The 20,963-nt window shown below is 42.2% G+C and overlaps 1 protein-coding gene across 1 annotated transcript in view; it reads left to right on the forward strand.

Annotated features, from left to right (window-relative positions):
* Positions 1–20,963, forward strand: part of RB1 (RB transcriptional corepressor 1) — a 279,061-nt gene that overhangs the window by 253,042 nt on the left and 5,056 nt on the right. The gene's annotated exons all lie outside the window — the stretch shown is intronic.

Consider the following 20,963-nt stretch of genomic DNA (forward strand, 5'->3'; position numbering starts at 1 on the left):
CCTGGTCTCCTCCTCCCATGCCCGCCTCCAGGACTTCTCCAGGGTGTCACCCATCCTCTGGAACTCCCTGCCCCAACCCATCAGATTATCACCTACTCTCCTCTTCTTTAGGCGCACCCTGAAAACCCATCTCTTCAGGGAAGCCTACCCTACCCCCTGCTAACTTGACCGACCTCCTCCACTCTTCCTACCACTCCATCCCCCACAGCTATCTCCTCCTGTACCACTATCCCGTCCCTTCTAGATTGTAAGCTCGAAAGAGCAGGGCCCTCAATCCCCTCATGTTTTGCATTGTATTGGTATTGTTCTGTCACATGTTCTGTCCCCCTTTGTAATGTACAGCGCTGAGCGAACTATTGGTGCTTTATAAATACTGTATAATAATAATAATAATTTGCTCTCACTTCTGTTGGGTCTCTGGGTAAGGAAGTGACAGGAAATCCCAACAGGGGACACACTGCAAAAATAAAATGACAGATGTGTTAACCCTTCCATCCTTTACTCAAAACTAAAATAAAGTGTTTGCCATACATACTTTAGCTGGCATTCCTGTTGTACAAGTTCAGGAAGAAAACTATTTCTGGTCTGGGTGCCATGGGTGTGATAAAGGAAATTGCACTGATCGAGAGTTTTTAATCTTCAAAGTGCCGATTCCTGGTACCTGTTCACTGACTACTCTTCACAAGACCTGAATTAGTTGTTGGCCTCAAACATGGTCTAAGATGACTTCACCAACAAGTTCTGCCCATCAATTAATATAATAATAATGTAATGTAATAAAGCAGCTGTACAAGATACATGTAAGTAGAAAAAAAAATACATACAAGACTTGTTTGGATGTGTCTGTTTATATGTATGTATATATTTTATATAGTAACTGACGATCCATAATTTCCATTCTTGCAGTCCAATATCTGCATTTATTGAAAACCTCATGTCCAATAAATCTGAAAAGGGCATTCAGTGTCCTGTGCCTTAAATATGTGAAAGGAAGAGCAAATAATATAATGGGCAATATAAATTACTTGGAACCAGAGAGGAAATAGAAGTTCCATCTGTAATTTGCAGTATAGCTTATCATCTCAGCACACACCATATGTCTATTTATATGGTTTAAGGTGGATATACACACCAATCAGCCATAACTTTGACCACTGACAGGTAAAGTGAATAACATGGATTATCTTGTTACAATGGCATCTGAAAGTCTGTGGGATATACTAGGCAGCAAGTAAACATGTTATCCCCGAAGTTGATATGTTGAAAGCAGAAAAAATGTGATTTGCACTTTGCTGTGTATGGGGCTGCATAGCCACTGATTGGTCATGCTGACCCCTAGTCACAGCCAAAAGCGTCTACAATGGGTACACATGAGCAACAGAACTGGACCATGAAGCAATGTAAGAAGGTGGCCTGGTCTGATGAATCGAAGTTTTCTGTTACATCATGTGAATGGCTGTGTGCATGTGCATCACTTAATGAGAAAGACATGGCTCCAAGACACACCATGGGAAGAAGGCCAACACCGTTACATAACTGTGCCCAAAATTGAACTGCATATTCCAGATGAGGTATTACTAATGATTTGTACAGGGGTAAAATGATATCTCTCTCTCTGGAGTCTATACCTCTTTAAGGCTGCTTTACCACTGAGGAGTTTTTGAAGCATTTTTGCGTTAAAAAAAAAAAAACGTCTGAAAAGCTCAAGAAAAATGCTTCCCTGTGTATGTGAATGTATATCTATATATGTTTTCACACTGAGGCGTTGCACTTGCGATGCGGTGTAAAATCTCATGCTTGCAGCATCTTTGAGGCATGTTTGGGGAGTAAAAAGAAAACCGCCTCAGAAACGCCTCTTCCCATTGAAATGAATGGTAACCACCTCAAAAACGTTTAAAAACGCTCCAAAAATGCACAGCACATGTGGGAAGGTCTGGCTCTTTCAGCTGTCAGCGGAGGTCCCCAATGACAGCTGAATGTAAAAGAAATAATTGCCGGCAATTAAAAAATAATTAAAAAACGACGTTGGGTCCCCCCCTCCATCCATACCAAGCCCTTCATTGCTTGTATGGATTTTTAGGGGAACCCCCACGCAAAAAAAAATGGCGTGGGGTCCCCACCAAAATTTACACCAAGCCCTCATCCGAGCATACAGCCCAGCAGGTCAGGAAAGGGGGGGGCGAGCAAGGCCTTCCCCCTGCCCCCCCAGAACCATACCAGGCCACATGCCCTCAACATGAGGGGGGGGTGCTTTCCCCCCCAAAGCACCTTGTCTCATGTTGATGGGGACAAGGGCCTCTTCTCCACAACCTTGGGCTGTGGTTGCGGGGGACAATGGCGGGGGGCTTATCGGAATCTAGAAGCCCACCTTTAGCAAGGGGCCCCCATATCCCGCCCCCCATGTGAATGAGTATGGGGTACATGGTACTGCTACCCATTCTCAAGAAAAACCTTTAATGTGGAAAAAAGCAGGTGACAGTCTTTGACAAGTCCTTTATTAAAAGCGGGAAAATAAAAAAATGTCCCCCACAGTAGATCCAACGTCAGTCACCATGCCTGCCACTGCCATGAACCAGAAAAAAAAAAAAGGCTCCGATCCCGACACTGGCTGCCCGCCATCTGAGTGCTCTGCTGGCTTGACAGTTCTTAAATATGTAAAGGGTGGGACCACCCGGTGATAACACCCCCTTGTGACATCATCGGCTGGGGCATGCTAGGTCAATGATGTCACATGGGGGTGGGCTCACATACTTGATGGCCCCGTTCTATACATACCTAAGAACTGTCAAGCCAGAGCAGCAGTCAGATGGTCGGGAGCGGAGCCTTCTTTCTTTTCTTTTTTTTTTCTTTTTTACACTCGGCGGAGGCGGGCATCGTGATTGATGTTGGATCTACTTCGGGGGACATTCTTTTATTTTCCTTCTTTTAATAAAGGACTTGTCAAAGACTGTCTCTTGTCTTTTTTCACACTACAGTTTTTCTTTGTGAATGGGTAGCGGTACCATGTACCGCTCATGGGGGAGCCGGGATCAAGGGGCTTCCAGATTCCAATAAGCCCCCGCCTGCAGACCCCCACAACCACAGCCCAGGGTTGTGGGGAAGAGGCCCTTGTCCCCATCAACATGGGGAAAAGGTGCTTGGGGGGTGGAGCCCCCCACCGCCCCAAAGCATCAACCCATGTTGAGGGCATGTGGCCTGGTATGGCTCACGAGAGAAAGTGGGGGCGCTCGCTCGTCCCCCCCTTTCCTGACTTTTTTATGACGTGGGGGTTCCCCTCAAAATCCATACCAGACCCGAAGGGCTTGGTATGGATGGAGGGAGGACCCCACACCGTTTTTTTATTTTTTAATTGCCGGCAATTCTTTCTTTTACATTCAACTGTCAGTGGGGAACCCCGCTGACAGCTGAAACATTAACGCATGGTTTTCACTAATAAAATACCACGACTTGATAAAATAACTCATGCAGTATTTAATATTGTTTTTTAGTGAATTCAAATGTGCAAATCTGCCCAATTTGAGCTTCAAAAGTAAGTCACATGTCCAGGATGTTCCCCTTGAAAAATGCCTCAAAAATGATCCAAAAACTCTAGTCATTTTTCAAGCATTTTTGAGGCGAACCAGTGTGAAAGTAGCCTTACTACAAGAGAGGATTTTGCTCGCTTTAGAAACCAGAACTCCCAGATCCTTCTCCACCATTGATTCCCCCAGTTGTACCCCCCCCCTAGTATGTATGATGCGTGTATATTCTTAGCCCCCAAGTGCATAACCTTACATTTATCAACATTAAACCTAATTTTCCACATAGTTGCCCAATTAAACAGTGCATTGATGGCGGCTTGTAAGTTGGAGACATCCTGTAAGGACATTATTCCACTGTACAGCTTGGTATCATCTGCAAAAACTGAAATGGTATTTTTAATCCCAGACTCTATATCGTTTATAAAATATATTAAAAAGTAAGGGTCCCAACACTGAAACTTGGGGTTCACCACTAACAACCCTAGACCATTCAGAGTATGAATCATTAACCACTACTCTTTGAATATGATCTTTTACCCAGTTTTCTATCCATTTACATACAGATTTTTCCAAGTCTGTAGACTTTACCTTACACATAAGCCATGTATGGGGAACTGTGTCAAACGCTTTTGCAAAATCCAAGTATACCATGTCCACAGCCACTCCTCAGTCCAAGGTTTTGCACACCTCCTCATAAAAAGAAATCAGATTTGTTTGGAGCTTTGATTGAAAAATTCTCTATGAACTGGGTAGGTTGTACAGATGGGCATATACAAGTAAGTGCAGAAGGAATGCATGACTGGATATTTCTTATAGGAAAATAAGATGTGATGGGGAAATGAGAATAGGCTGTACCAAACCATTTAACGTGGGAAGGTCTGAAGGGGTAGATGTTCTGGCAATAAAAATCAATGAAGATACTCTGGTCAAAATAAAACAAATACTGCAAAGTTTAAGAACTTCAATCCAGTGCTGCATGGAATGAACACCTTTCCTTTATGATTACATTAGAGCCTAAATGGGTGAGATGATCTTCGATGATCTGGTGTTTTTAAATGAGGTGAATCCTTGGTTCAAAACACAATGGGGGACATTTAGTAAAACTGGTGCACTCAGAATCTGGAGCAGCCATGCATGGTAGCCAATCAGCTTCTAACATCAGTTTGTTCAATTAATCTTTGGCAATAAAAACTGGAAGCTGATTGGTTTCTGTGCAAAGTTGCACCAGATTTTGCACTCTCCAGCTTTAGTAAATAACCCTCCGTGTCATGTAAAATTTTGTAAGACAACAAAAAGCAATTGCCGTGCGCCAGAATGAGGTCAATAATTCTAGTACCAGACCTCCTCTGTAACACTAAACTGATGACCTAAGGGGCTTTAAATATGACGCCTATAGAAAATAAAGGATACTAAAGTTTGTGACCATTTTATGTGCGCATGCAAATTTGACATGTTGAATATCTATTTACTCGGTGCAACCTCATTTTTTATATTTTGCCAAAAAAATTGGGTAACGTAATGCCTTTTTCTGCCCTAAAATTAACTTAGGTGTATATTTCACTGAAATTTTGCATTTCCTAGACCTTTTTGGTAATGCTGTGTGACATAATAAATTGGAACTACCCCTATGTTATTCCCTAGGGTCTCTGCTTTCAGAAAATGTATATTGTTTTGGGGGTTTTATGTAATCTTCAGGCCTAAAATGATTTCTTAAACATGCAAAAAGGGTTCTGGCAGCAAAGTGAATAATGGATAAGTTCACCTTTGGAAACATGTTACATGTTCCACCCATTTTTAGGGTAGAACATATATATCTGTTCTTGCTCCTGCAGTGGCTAGACGATCTGAGCCCTGTGTGTGACAGCAGTACGGTGAGAAGTTCCCCATACCAGCTCTCGCTTTTTGAAAAGAGCGCAGCTGTGCAGGGCTCCACCCACACGGCCACGTCATGCTTTCACAGAGTTCTATGAAAGAATCAACTATGAGTACCAGTATCCTTTGCAGTTCTCAATGAACTACCACAGCGCTGTTGGGTGCCCTGGTAGTTCATTGATTCTTCCTGTCAGTGTGAAACTGCCTTCCTCTACAATGTAAGCTTACAGCTTACACTGACAGTCTACTGGGGTTCTGCATGGAACCAGCGATTTGCTGATCGCTGGTGCAGATCTTCTCAGGCTCCTGCAAAAAAAAATGTGTATTTATTTTTTCCTTTTTTAAAAAGTGAATTTAACCTTTAATGGAGCAGAGACCGAAGCTTGATTTGGCTGCTCAGTAGACACTTGTACTGAACACTCAAGTGCTTTCATGTGCGAGGGCAACCTGAATGAATAAAGTTTTTTTTTTTTTTTTTCACACTGGGGCCGGTGCCTCATTTTCTCATTCAACAGTTGCGTTTTTGCTAAGCTTTGAGAGAGCCCAACACTCCCCTTTTGCTGACGAGCACCCAATCCGTGCTCATTACACTGCAAGGTCTCTCCCCTCCCTGCTAGCTTCCGGGTGCTGTTCTGGAGACAGGCAGGGAGGTGAGGAGGAGATACACAGCACAATGTTAAACGTATTAAAAATTTAAGTCGCATTAAAGTCCCTTTCGTTTTGAAAAGCCCCAGAGATTCCTAAAAGCGCCTCAAACTTAAATACGGATTTGGTTAAAAAATGTAATCTGGACAAGTAATTGGGACCGCAATTTAGTCCCTGGACAAGTAGTTTTTTTCAAAAATTTCCACACCACTGAATACAACTTACCAACAGTTACATGAATCAATCGCAATGGGAAACAGATTTCTAAGTGTTTACAACACTCTTTGCAGAATCTGTCTTGTGGAGGTTTTTCATTTTGGAAAGCCTGTGTGCAATAATGCCGCTTTCTGAGTAATAATAGCATTCATAATAGCATCTTTGCATGGCCCAGAAATTACTTAACTACTGTAATAATGTATAAATTGTTCATATTCTTGTAGACATTGTGATATGCATAAGCTCCCTGATCCAATTAAAAATTGTACAAGCAAATATAAATATCCAAGAAGTACAAAGTGTAACAGTCTTATCTGCAGATGTGATAAGTTTCAGCTGCAATGTGCAGATCGTGAGTAAACAAAGCACAACAGGTGCTGAAAGTGAAATCACACCTGTTTCTGAGCGATCTTAAAGTTGCTATAGTTTTCAGAAATAGTAGTATATTTCTTGATTTTATTTGGTGTCTTATTAATACATTTTAGTTAATAATAGTAAATTAAATAAGAACAAAGGTTTACAGTGGTGCTTTAAAGTTTGTGAACCGTCTCAAATTTTTATTTCTGTTTTCTAAAACTAGTTCATGTGAACCCAGTTAAACAAAGGAGCCTGCAACACAATACTGGTTAATTTATTTATTGAGGAAAATGATCCAAAGTTAAACATTTGTAAGTGGCAAAAGTATGTCAACTGCTAGGATTCTCACTTTTGAAGGGGAAACTTGAGTCAGGTATTTCAGTTAAATAGATGAAAATGAGGTGTACATGTTGGAGACCCTGTTATATTTAAAGAACAGACATCTGGATTTTTAGAACAAAGTAGATTTTTGAGGAACTCAGGAAAATGGTTATTAATAGTTACCTGACTGGAATTAATAAAGAAATGGAAAATGTTTGAACCAGTCCAATATTTGGCACATTGTGGAGGCAAAACGATCTAAAAAAAATCACTGGCTGATGTCTTGAACGCGGTGATGACAGTGGTTTGGGCCTATTTTGTTGCCGCTAGAAAAAACAATGGCATGTTATCACTGATGTAACTATGAATTTTGAATTGTATCAGCATATTCTGCAGGAAATCTGTGGTATGGTGGGGGGGGGGGGCACATTCGCAAATCGGCCCAAGATGGCCACTATTTGAGCTAGCTCCGCTCACCCCAGACACTCTTCTCCCTCCGGCTAGCAGGAGTCCATCAAGTCTCCGCGGGATTGTGTGGGGGAGTGAACGGTGGCCATGGCTCCTCCGGATCGGGTCCGATCCAAGAAACAGTCTGATCCTAAGCCGCAGCACTGGCTCCCGTCCAAGATGGCGTCAGCTGCCTCTGCAGATGAGACCACAAGGCATTCATTAGGAGACTCGGAGGATTCAGTTGACAGCCCTTTACAGTTCCCTTCTGCCTTGCAACCACCCTGTGCGGATCCAGTTTCGGTTCTGTCGGGTAAGATTTGATGGATTGTTTGGGAGGAACTTGGCGAGATCTCTCGCAATCTATCAGCAGATTTGCTCAAAGGACTTAGAAATGGGGTGAGAGGGTTGCTCTTCTAGAACACAGAATGGATGATGTTACTACAGTTCTGGATGGCTATGAGAGTGATATAGAAGATCTACAGGCAGAATTACATTTTCTTTAAAATCAACTGGAAGAGATGGAGAATAGAGCTTGTTGCAGTAATATTCGTATCAGGGGCCTGCCTGAGACTATTACAGATCTCCATGGCTCTGTGTTATCCTTATTGCAAGAACTGATTCCTGATGTTCCGGTAGATTGGAGATAGATAGGATACATAGGGCCTTAGTCCGCAGACCACCTGAAGGCCCACCTCGGGACATCATCTTGAAATTTCATTATTATAAAACAAAGGAACAGGTGATGCGAATTGCTAGAGAAATAAAGGTCCTTCTGTTTCAGAGTCACCCCTATCAGATTTACTCTGATCTCTCCCAAACTACCATCTTGAAGAGATCTATGAAGCCATATCTCCAGATCCTTCAGGACAATCATATTCGTTATCGCTGGGGGTTCCCCTTCAGACTGTCCTTTATGTATAAGGGGTCTCAATATGATGCCTTTAATCCGCTTGATCTTAAACGCTGCCTGACGGAGCTTAATATCTTAGATCCCAAGTCTACTTCACAGACTTCTTCAACGAATTCATCAGCACATCTACCTAGATTACTTCACAGCCTGAGAAAATCTTCCAATCGAGAAGCTGACAGAAGATCCCAAGCAATGGCCCAGCTTCACTCTCAGACTTTCCAACCAGTTGAAACAGGCTGACTTTTATGACCTTTTGTTGTGGGTTTGTTTCTCTTTTTGCCATCCCAGTGGCCTTTTTTTTGCAAGTTTAGCAGCAGGGTGGGCCTTCCCCTTTGATTTTGTGCAGGTGCTAGGAGGTTGGGGGAAGGAGTGGTGGTTTGTTGAGGTTTGTTTTTTCTGTTTTTTTTTAATTTCCCCTACTCAGGTCAAAGCCCTCAATTGGGCTGGTTCGGGTGCTGTTATACCGGTTTATTTGTTTGGGGGGCGTCCGAGTTGATGGTCAAATTGGGTATGCGTCAGTTGACTTCTGGCCTCCTGTCTGTGTCCTTGGGTGGGACGGAGGGCTCTTGGTCTCAGCCTGGAAACTTAGTTGGTTCTCTGTCTCTGTTGTTACGTGAGGCCAACTCATGGGGGCGAGCGACCCCTCCCGATCATTACTGAGCTATGGAGTGTTGTTCCACCCGTTCATTTCCACACTGTTTGCTGTGTGCGCTTGTGACTTGGCGATATTGTCTGACCCCCTGTTAACTTTGTCTCCCCTTGAAAAGATGTTGCCATTATTATCATGTTATTGTGTCTTTTTATTTTATCCTCATGTGCTTGGTTTCTCTGTATGTGGCTGTCTTCCTCTTACTTTGAGAGTTCTGTATATGTTTTGATATGTGCGGGAGCGGAAACCAGGGGTCCGGGGTGCTACATGCCACCCTCTTTTGTTCCCTGATGTGGGGTATGTTTTTTTTGTGCCCCGTGGGTTCCATTGGATGCACGTTTTGCATCATTCTTGCTTTTTGTGGTATTCTATGGGTGTTTCCGTTTTTTCCTTTGCGGCATTCCCACTAGTGCACAAAGTTCTCTCTCTTCTCTGTTTCCTTCCGTCTTGGTGGTAGCCCTTTTTCTAGATTTCTTTTTTTCTCTTTTTTTTTTTTTTCTTTTTGCCTTGGAGTTGGGGAATTTGCTTTTGGGGCACCCCCTTGGTTGAGTGATTTTTCTTTGTCATGACTCTCACTTGGTTGTCACTTGATGTTCAAGGTTTGAACTGACCGCAGAAACAGACTAAAGTTTTTAAGTATCTTCGTTCCTCCAAAGTCGATATAGCTTGCCTGCAGGAGACTCACCTGACTTCCTCTTATACCCCGCGTTTTTTATATAGTCGTTATGCCAAGGTTCTTTTTCGGCTCGGCCCCGGTCAAGAAGCGGGGGGTCTTTTTAGGCGATTCGCAACTCCTTGTCTTTCCAAGAGCACAAAGTAGTTGCAGACCCCCAAGGCTGTTACTTGATAGTTGTAGGGATTCTGCAGGATGTGAAGGTTACAATCTGTACGTATTATGCACCTAACCAGAGACAAACCTGTTTTTTTGCGCATATTTTGTCGGTTCTTCAGGCTCATCAGAAAGGCTTTATGCTTTCAGGTGACTCTAGTTTAGTCCTTAATCCTAAACTAGATAAATCTCCCGCAGGCTCAGCGGCCTCCTTTACGCTTTCTGAAGTTTGGGCATCTTCTCAGGTCTGGCGGGAATTACATCCCACTTCTAGAGATTATACCTTTTTTCTCCAACCCTCATTCTAGCCATTCTCGTATATTGATCACGATTTTTGTGGCCCCTTCATTTCTCCCATATTTACTCTCGATAAGGATTCCTACGGTTCCTTGGTCTGACCATGATCCTATTATCAGGCAGTATTCAGTTCCCTCTCAGTGTCCATGAGCTCCCTCCTGGTATCTTAGTGATTCTCTTCTCTCTTTTTCTTCTGTAGTTGAGGATGTTCGTATCCATTCCTTGGATTATTTTTGGAGTAATTTGGGTATGGTCTCTTCCTCTGTTACTCTTTGGGAAGCGTATAAAGCGGTTATTAGAGGCCATATCATGCAATTGGCTTCCAAATGGCGTAGGGAACGGGATCATCATCAGCAGGCTTTGGAACGTGAGCTTGAAAGGGTTATGGTGCTGTTTAAGCGGTCTCCAGCAGCTGAGCTCCGATGGCAGGTGGATCATCTTCGCACAGATCTCAGTCTTTGTCTGACTGATGAGGCTGAGCGCCATTTGCGATGGTCTTGTCAGAAGTCTTATGCGAATGGCAACAAGATAGGGACTATGCTAGCTAATAAGTTACGATTGTTTTCCCCTCGACGACATCATTATACTCTGAAAACTAGGAAGTGTCTGAGAACCTCTAATCCCAGGCATATAGTTGATGAGTGCTCTCATCTTTTGAAACTTTATGCTGGCTCGGGGATGCCCCAGCTGATGTAATTGATACGTTCCTTCGGGAGACTCCTTTACCTCATATAACAGACGATCAAAGTGACATGCTGGGCGCTGATATTACACAGGATGAACGTTGGCAGATGATTCAATCTTTGAAGGTGCATAAGTGTACTGGCCCAGATGGTTTTACTGCTCTCTTTTATAAAACATTTTGCGATGTTGTAGTTTCTGTTTTGGCCCAGGTATGCATTCAGCTTAAGCAGGATGGTCAGCTGTCCTCGGAAATTCTGAAGGCTCAGATTGTGATGATTCCTAAACCAGAGAAAGATCAGCAATCATGGTCGAATTACCGCCCTATCTCTCTGTTAAATGTGGGTGTGAAAATTCTGACTAAAACTCTGGCCAATAGATTGAATAGATAGTGTTAATCCCTAACTTAATTGATAAAGATCAAGTGGGTTTCGTGCCTCGGCGCCAGGTGGCAGATAATATTCCACGCTCTATTTTAATTTGTCATTTCGCTCAAATGTGGTCCCATGATCTTATGTTCCTGTCTTTGGATATGACTAAATCCTTTGATCATCTTTCCTGGACTTATTTACAGACGGCCTTGCAGAGGTGGGGTGTGGGAGTTATAGTGGATTTATAGACTTTATAGCAGGGGTGTCCAAACTTTTTTCAAAGAGGGCCAGATTAGATGAAGTGAACATGGTGGAGGGCCGAACATTTTTCCGAACATTCTTTGAACCAAGTTAATTGCAAACGACATACTTTTCATTTCATAACATTAAAATCAACTGACAGCTGAGTTTTCACAATGTATTGAAAATAAATTTTAAAAAAAACTTACCTGCACTAATGTGAAGGGTGAAAAAGGTAGCTGGAGCTGAAGTCTCTGCTCGGCAGCCGGGAGGGGAAGAGAAACACATTTCACGCTGGAAGCCCGGCCCTGATGTCACCGCCCTCTGTTGCTCCCAGCACGGCGCAGTCACGCATGCGCACTGCTCTCAAGCAGAAGACTGTCTGCCACAGAAGGGAGGGCCGTGCGACAGCCGCATTTACACAGACCAGGGAGAACGCGCCGCAGTCAGGCATGCGCACTGCCCTCTGCTCTCAAGCAGAAGACTGTCTGCCATAGAAGGGAGGGCCGTGGGAGGGCCACATTACACAGAGCAGGGAGGGCTGTTGGAGGGCCATATTAAACCAACCCCCGGGCCGTAAATGGCCCGCGGGCCGGACTTTGGACATGCCTGCTTTATAGTATTCCTTATTATGGGGTTGAATCCTCTCGGTTTCCAATTAAGGGTGGAACGCGTCAGTGTTGTCCCCTGTCTCCTCTCCTTTTATCATGGCCCTAGAACCCCTTGCTGTTCGTATTCGACTTATTTGGGACATTTCGGGTCTTGAGTTAACGGGATTACATCATAAGACTGCCCTTTTTGCAGGCGATATTCTGATGTACCTCTCGTCTCCACTTGTTTCTCTCCCCAATCTTGTTGCTTCGGACTGATTTCGCTCATCTCTCGGGTTTACATGTAAATACTACTAAGTCAGTGGCTATGAACGTTTCCCTTCCCCAACAGCTTGTAACACACCTTCATTCCCAATTTCCGTTTCAATGGACCTCCTCTCTTCCTTATTTGGAAGTTAAACTTACACCTTCTTAGTTCTTCCTTTCTTCAACCTCCTGTACTTCTTGTCCAGTGAACATAGTCCCAGTTCCTATAAGCCAGAAAAGTTGTATTGAACCCAATGTGCTGAAGAAAAGCATCCCCTTACATTTATCAACATTAAACCTCATTTGCCACACAGTTGCCCAATTAAACAGTGCATTGAGGTCAGCTTGTAAGTTGAAGACCAACTGTAAGGACGTTATTCCACTGCACAGCTTGGTGTCATCTGCAAAGACTGAAATGGTATTTTTAATCCCAGACCCTATATAGTTTATAAATATATTAAAAAGTAAGGGTCCCAACACTGAACCTTGGGGTACACCACTGACAACCCTAGACCATTCAGAGTATGAATCATTAACCACTACTCTTTGAATACTATCTTTTAGCCAGTTTTCTATCCATTTACATACAGATTTTTCCAAGCCTGTAGACTTACCTTACAGATTAGCCGTGCGTGGGGAACTGTGTCAAACGCTTTTGCAAAATCCAAGTATACCACTTCCACCGCCACCCCTCTGTCTAAGGTTTTGCTCACCTCCTCATAAAAAGAAATCAGATTTGTTTGAAAACTTCCGTCTTTCATGAATCTATGCTGTCTGTTGCTTAAAATATGTTTTTTCCAGCAAGAACTCATCTATGTGGTCTTTTATTAAACTCTCCAGTATCTTCCCAACTATAGAAGTTAAACTAACAGGTCTATAATTACTTGGTTAAGAATTTGACCCCTTTTTAAATATTGGCCCCACATGGGCCTTACGCCAATCCAGTGGTACTATGCCAGTCATTAAAAATTAGAAACAATGGCTTTGAAATGACAGAGCTCAATTCTTTCAGGACCCGTGGGTGTATGCCATCTGGATCAGGTGCTTTATTCGCCTACTTTTATTCTATCTAAATATTTTTGGATCGCATCAATTGTGAGCCAATGTGGATCATCTTTTGCTGTATAAATACCATGCCATTATGGACAAGAGCTCCCCCATATTGCTTTGCATACACAGAACTGAAGGAGGTATTTAATAAAATTGCCTTCTCTTTGTCCCCAGTCACCCACTCTTGATTATTTGTAAAGGACCTACATGCTCTGATTGGATCTTTTTACTATTAATATATTTGAAGAATTTTTGTGGGTTGATCCTGCTATCTTTTGCAATCTGTCATTCGTTATCAATTTTTGCGGTCTTTATTTCCTTTTTACATATTTTGTTATATTCTTTGTAATGTTTAAACGATGGTAGCGTTCCTTCATTTTTATATTTAATAAAAGCTCTTTTCTTATTATATATAGCTTTTTTAACTTTGGCCGCAAGCCACATAGGTTTGATTTTTAGCCTTTTACACTTGTTACCCATGGGAATATATTTTGTAGTGTGTTCACATGCAGTCTTTTTCTGTGTTGTGTTTATTTATGCCAATATTTCCTCCCAGTCTAAGTCGTGAGGAGCAGCTCTCAGCCTTCGAAAATTAGCTGTTAAAATTGAGCGTTTTTATTTTTCCCATATGTGCTCGCTGTTTACAGTTAACAATAAATGAAATCATGTTATGGTCACTGCTACCCAGATGTTCTTTTATATGGACATTCGTAATAAATTCTGGTTAGTCTTGTTTCCATGTTGAAGGTATAGCTTTATTGCCACAATTCTTCAATGAAGACCACTTCTGGCCAGACTTCTCCAGACAGTAGATGGATGTACCTGGGTCCCACTGGTTTCTGCCAGTTCTGTGCTGATGGCACTCTTGGACATCTGATCTTGAAGGGAAGTAAGCATGATGTGACTTCCGTCTGCTGCATTAACCTTCCTTGGCTGACCACTGCAGCTACAGTCCTCAATGTTACTTTGTGCTTCTTCAAAAGAGGTTTAACAGCACATCTTGAAACCCTAGTCTGCTTTGAAAATTTTGCCTGGGGCCTGGGAGAGACTTTGCTGATACTGTGTAACTACCTTGTGTCTTGTTGCTGTCTTCAGTCCTACCATAGTGTATGGCCTGTGATGTGAAACTGTCTTCCACAATTTCACCTTAGTAGCAGAGTTTGGCTGGTCCTCACCCAGTTTCAAGCTTCCTAGAAAGCTGTTTCTGTTTCAGTTAATGTCAGTGTTGCAACCTACATATGGAATTATGATCATTTAGCACTTGCTTGGTATAAATGGTTAATCATACACCTGACTCTAATTCTACAACATCCCTGAATTTGTGCAAGTGTAAGAACTGGTGGTGGTTTGAAGCCAAGGGGTAGTCACACCAAATATTGATTTGATTTAGACTTTTCCTCTGTTCACTGACTTGGCATCTTGTAAATTGATAAAAATTGACAAAACAATTAAAATATTTTTTAAAGCATTCTTACTTTTTAGCATTTCTTCACACCTAAAACATTTGCACAGTACTGTATATTACTGTATATGTATGTATATTTTACAATATTAATATATAAATATATATATCACGATATTGCCAAACGTATTGGGACACATTTGTAAATCATTGGATTCAGGTGTTCCAATCACCTCCATGGCCACAGGTTTATAAAATTAAGCACCTAGATATGCAGACTGCTTCCAAGAACAATTATGAAAGAATGGGTCGCTCTCAGAAACTCGGTGAATTCAAGCGTGGAACCGTGATAGGTTGCCACCTATGCAATAAGTCCATCCATGAAATTTCCTTGCTACAAAATATTCCACGGTCAACTGTTAGTGGTATTATAACAAAGTGAGAACAACAGCAACTCGGCCACGAAGTAAGAAGGCCACATAAAATGACACAGCGCGGTCAGTGCATGCTGAAGCGCACAGTGCACAGAAGTCGCCAACTGCCTGCAGAGTCAATAGCTAAAGACCTCCAAACTTTGTGTGGCCTACTCCTAAATCTTGTGGAAAGCCTTCACAGAAGAGTTGAAACTGTTATAGCTGCAAAGGGTGGGTCAACTCATGTTGTATGTGTGTGTGTGTGTGTTGTAGGTCCCCTTTTTGCCACTAAAACAGCCCTGACCCATTGAGGCATGGACACCACTAGACCTCTGAAAAACAACTCCACAACATAATCCCTGCTCCACCAAACTTTACACTTGGCACAATGCAGTCAGGCAAGTCCCAATCTCCTGGTAACCGCCAAACCTAGACAAGTCCAATCAGATTGCCTGACAGAGAAGCGTGATTCATCACTCCAAAGAACACGTCTCCACTGCTCGAATGCAGTGGTGGTGTGCTTTACACCACTGCGTCCGACGCTTTGCATTGCACTTGGTGATGTAAGGCTTGGATGCATCCGCTTGGCCATGAAAACCCATTTCATGAAGCTCTCTATGCACTGTTGTGCTAATCTGAAGGCCACATGAAGTTTGGAGGTCTTTAGCTATGAGCTCTGCAGACAGTTGTCGACTTCTGTGCAGTATGCCTCTCAGCATGCCCTGACCCTGCTCTGTCATTTTACGTGGCCTACCACTTTGTGGCTGAGCTGCTGTTGTTCCCAGTTGCTACTTTGTTATATTACCACTAACAGTTAACTGTGGAATAGTAGCAAGGAAATTTCACGGATGGACTTATTGCACAGGTGGCAACCTATCACGGTACCATGCTTGAATTCACTGACCTGAGAGCGACCCATTCATTCACAAATGTTTGTAGAAGCAGTCTGCATACCTAGGTGCTTGATTTTATACACCTGTGGCCATAGAGGTGATAGGACACCCCTCCAAATCATTTGGCAATATAGTGTGTGTGTGTGTACACACACATTCTTATTTTTTTTTTTATGCACGCTAGCTATATTTTTCATTGGCATATGTTTATGTTCCTACATTTTTGTTAATTCTTTTATCTCAGATTATACAAATAAATAAAATGCTGGATACACTGTTCATCTCCTGGGGTTTGTGTGACCTGCTCTGACAGGCTGTGCATTAATGGTGGTAAAATCAGGATAGGGTGCCATTCTAATTGTTGACATATTAGGACATAAGACCAATAATTGCAATGAAAATGAAATATGAGCTTAACTTATTCTGAAGTTTCATCTCCGTGTAGTTTTCCTTTCCTGGTTTTTCATTCACCTTTTCATCAACATTCTAATGACCTTTTTTGTTAAAAAAAACTTTCCATTTTCACTACATACCTTATTTTAGACCCATTGATGCCATCACTGGATCTCGGTGCTTCTGTATGCAATGCAGGCAAGTCATGGCTGGTCTGCATCAATGGGTTGTTATTGTACATACAGTAGTTTCATTAAAACATCACAGCACTTTGCCTTCATTCTTCTCTTGAGACTTCAGCCCTAATCCAAGCAGTAGGTTGGTTTTTGGGAGGAGTTATGCATATACCTAGATGCCCTGATAAGTGGGTTTCAGTCTGGTGAAGTTGGTATTCCTTGGTAAGCTGTGGTGATGAGCCTTTATGTTTGAAAGAACTAATGGAAAGGGTGGTCCAGGGACAGTAAAGCTGGAGAGGAAAGGGTTAAGTGATGCTTGCCCTCCAGTCAGGAAATGAGGTGGGCTCTATCTGACTTGCTGCAGCCTCTATTGTACACTATGAGAAGTTCACAGTGTGCAGTAAAATCAGAGTGAGCCACTTCAGTACACTGAAGAGCCTGTACAACTGTGCAAGGCTGGAGTTCAAGTCTAAAAGTAATTTTTTTAAAAAGTGAACCATCCTGAATATATTGCTTAGAAAATGCTATAATTAGTGTTTCAAAACCCTCAACAGTAAAATCATTCTGTATATGCAGTAAAGCATGCTTGATATACTCACTGTGGAACCTAAGAGGTTAATCCTTTGCATTGTGTAAAAATGCTGTTTGATCTTGACTTCTCTGATCCTCCCCTTCTTCCAGTGCCCCCCTTTTATTTCCTGATAAGACATATCATGTGGAGTCACTCTGCACATGCTCAATTTGGTGTGTATTACTAGAGAGGTTTTTTTTTGTTTTTTTTCTTTGGTCCTGTGCTGATCACATGCACTCTCCTATCAGCACTTCCCAGACAACAGAGGTCAAGGTTTGCATCCCCCTAGAGCAGGAAAAAAACTCCTCCTACAAGCTTTAACCAGTGCTCTGCTGAACACTGATAGAAGACACAAGACTGCTATATACTGCTGATGAGAATTTAGCTGCTGTATTTAGCAGTTTATATTTACTAAAATAATTGCATTTCCATATTCTGTGTACTGTGGGAGACTAGATATAGTGAATGCAGGGTCCTGGGTTTAGTAACACTTTAAATTGGCCTGTCATCCTTCACAGTTTGCGCAAACACATACAGTAACTGGCTATATAATACTTCTGTAAGATGTTTTAATGAGCATCTATCATACATATGACATTTTTCCATTATAGACTGAACGTGAATTTTCCTTCTAATTGTGTTTGTGATCACAGCTGCAGCAAGTTTTTTCATACAGCAGAGCTCATACCAAAGATAGAACCAGGAATGTGTAGGAGAAAGCTGAGTGTCTGAGAAGTATGCACATAAGGGACTGCAGAAGACAGGCAGGATGTCTACTGGTGAACAGTTTAAAAAGTGTATTGAGTAATCAGGTCTTTAAAACTAATAGATTCTTCTTTCACTTCTTGTTTTCTGTTTCCCAATTGTCATTTCAAAAATTACAGAAATTCTTATTGAGCAAGAAAGGCACATCTTTGCTGTGAGAGGATTGGATTTTGTGGACAATCCTCCATTCTTTTATTACATGTAGGAATATAGTATATTTAGGCTGAGCATAACATTACTCTTTAAAACATTGGTACCCGTGTATATTTGAGTGAGGCACCACCCTACTCCCAGGGCAATAACCGAGTCTCTGCACCATAGTGACTTTGTATATCACAAGGGCCCCTATTTAGTGAGATGTCAAATTATCCCATATATGATGCTGGGATCAGCAGAGTAAAGAATAAGAGCCAGGATGTCTTGTGTACATTTATACACTTTTTTTTCTCTGAGATTTTGGGTGTATTATAATCATTCATCCTGATCTTATACATCATTTATTAAACATATTGCCAGTGAACAGAATGTATCCTTGTCATAGCCAAAGCTTAATAAAATTATTTGATACTAAAGCTGTATTTTTACAATATACCACAATTAAACAAGCTCCATTATAAGTATAACTATATAATACTGCAAATATTTTCCTTCAGTCGTTACACAATTGGGCAATCAAAGTGCCAGATACAGAGCAGAACTAGTAAAATGTTAGAGCTAGAGGAATTCTGGCATGGAATGTCAATGTCCAAAAAAAGATACTGAAGATATCATATTGAGAAGATATAAAATGTCATAATTAATTATTTTGATAGATTTGGTTGTAAGTTTTGTTTGTTTTTTTTAATAACTAAAATGTTATACTTATCTGCTCTGTGCCATGGTTTTGCACACAGCAGTCCTGATCCTCTTCTTTTTAGGTCCCCTGCCATAAGTCCTGTCTCCTCTCCCCTGCCGAGTGCCATTGGGATGGCACTTGGCATGGGTTGCTCCCATGAATGGATATTGTCTATTCACACATGGAGCACGGCTCGAGCCCACTCTCTCTTCACTGGCTCACTGGCTGTGATTGACAGCAATAGAAGCCAATGGCTCCCACTGTTGTGTGAGGCAATAAGGAGAGAGAGTCCTGCTGCTCTCATGCACTTTGCTAGATTGAGATATGGCTCAGATAAGTATTGGGGAGGGGGAGCTGAACCCAGAAGGTTTTTTGGCTTGATGGATAGAATGCATTAATGTAAAAAAAAACAAACAAAAAAAACCTTCTTCCTTTAGAACCACCTTAAGATTTAGGTGTCTATTTATGAAACTGAGATCAGCAGCAATCCTGAAGATCTCTACTGATTTCAGTACATTGGTGGTTTATGAAACAGAAATAATCAGCGGAGAAAATGTTCTCTGCAGATCTTCTCAGCACACAGAGAATCTATCACTGACAGAAACACAAATGTCCAGTTCATGAAAGAGCAATGTCAGCCTTTCACTGGCGATCTGTGTGAAAATTCTCCCTCCCAGATTCTTCAGCCCAGAGGTGGGGAATTGAGAGAAGAGAGAATCGATGGAGTACTGAAGAGGAAGGAGGACGTTTTTGGACTTTATTCTTCTTCCTTCAACGCTTCCAAGACAATAGGAAAGCCCCCCCCCCCCCGCCTTTCACAACACCCTCCAAACCCTAGAGCAGTTTAAAACTAACTAAATATATACATATAAATACATATTCACATACACACTATATTGCAAAAAAGTATTCGGACTCCCCTCCAAATCAGTGGATTCGGGGTTCCAGTCACCTCCATGGTCACAGGTGTATAAAATCAAGCACCTAGATATGCAGACTGCTTCTAAAAAACAATTATGAAAGAATGGGTCGCTCTCAGGAGCTCAGTAAATTCAAGCGTGGAACCGTGATAGGTTGCCACCTATGCAATAAGTCTATCCATGAAATTTCCTTGCTACAAAATATTCCGCAGTCAACTGTTAGTGGTATTGTAACAAAGTGGAAGCAACTGGGAACAACAGCAACTCCGCCACGAAATAAGAAGGTCATGTAAAATGACAGAGTGTGGTCAGTGCATGCTGAAGCGCACAATGCGCAGGAGTCACCAACTGTCTGCAGAGCCAATAGCTAAAGACCTCCAAACTTCATGTGGCCTTCAGATTAGCGCAACAACAGAGTGTAGAGAGTGTCATGGAATGGGTTGGCCAAGCAGCTGCATTCAAGCCTTACTTCACCAAGTGCAATGCAAAGCGTCAGATGTAGTGGACTCTAGAGCAGTGGAGACGTGTTCTCTGGAGTGATAAATCACACTTCTCTGGCAACCTGATGAACGTGTCTGGGTTTGGCGATTGCCAGAACAGTATTTGCCTGACTGCATTGTGCCAAGTGCAAGGTTTGGTGGAAGGGGGATTATGTGTGGGGGTTATTTTTCAGGGGTTGTGCTTGGTCCTTTAGTTCCAGTGAAGGGAACTCTTAAGGCGTCAGCATACCAAGGCATTTTGGACAATTTCATGCTCCCAACTTTGTGAGAACAGTTTGGATGGCCCCTTCCCGTTCCAACATGATTGTGCACCAGTGTAGAAAGCAAGATCCATAAAGATATGGATGAGCAGTGTTGGAGTGGAGGAACTTGACTGGTCTTGTCCTGACCTCAACCTGATAGAACACCTTTTGGGATGAATTAGAGCAGAGACTGCAAGCCAGGCCTTCTCGTCTGACATCAATACCTGACCTCACAAATGCGCTTCTGGAAGAATGGTCAAACATTCCCATAAACACACTCCTAAACCTTGTGGACAGCCTTTCCAGAAGAGTTGACACTGTTATAGTTGCAAAGGGTGGGCCAACTCAATATTGAACCCTGGGATGCCAATAAAGTTCATGTGCACGAAAAGGTCGGCGTCCCAATACTTTTGGCAATATAGTGTGTGTGTGTGTGTGTGTGATCACAAAGACTCAGCAGAGGTAATTTACTGCTGCTTAATAAACTGAGGGCTGTATGCTTTACTGATCTTTTGTTACTGTAATCTCGCTATATCTTGCGAGATTACAGCAATAGTGGCTGTTTAAGAGTTCAAAGCATTTGTAGA

The sequence above is a fragment of the Staurois parvus genome, unplaced genomic scaffold (genome assembly GCF_062004578.1).
Source record: "Staurois parvus isolate SC_StPar_1 unplaced genomic scaffold, SC_StPar_1.0 ptg000017l, whole genome shotgun sequence".
Classification (NCBI taxonomy): Eukaryota; Metazoa; Chordata; class Amphibia; order Anura; family Ranidae; genus Staurois; species Staurois parvus.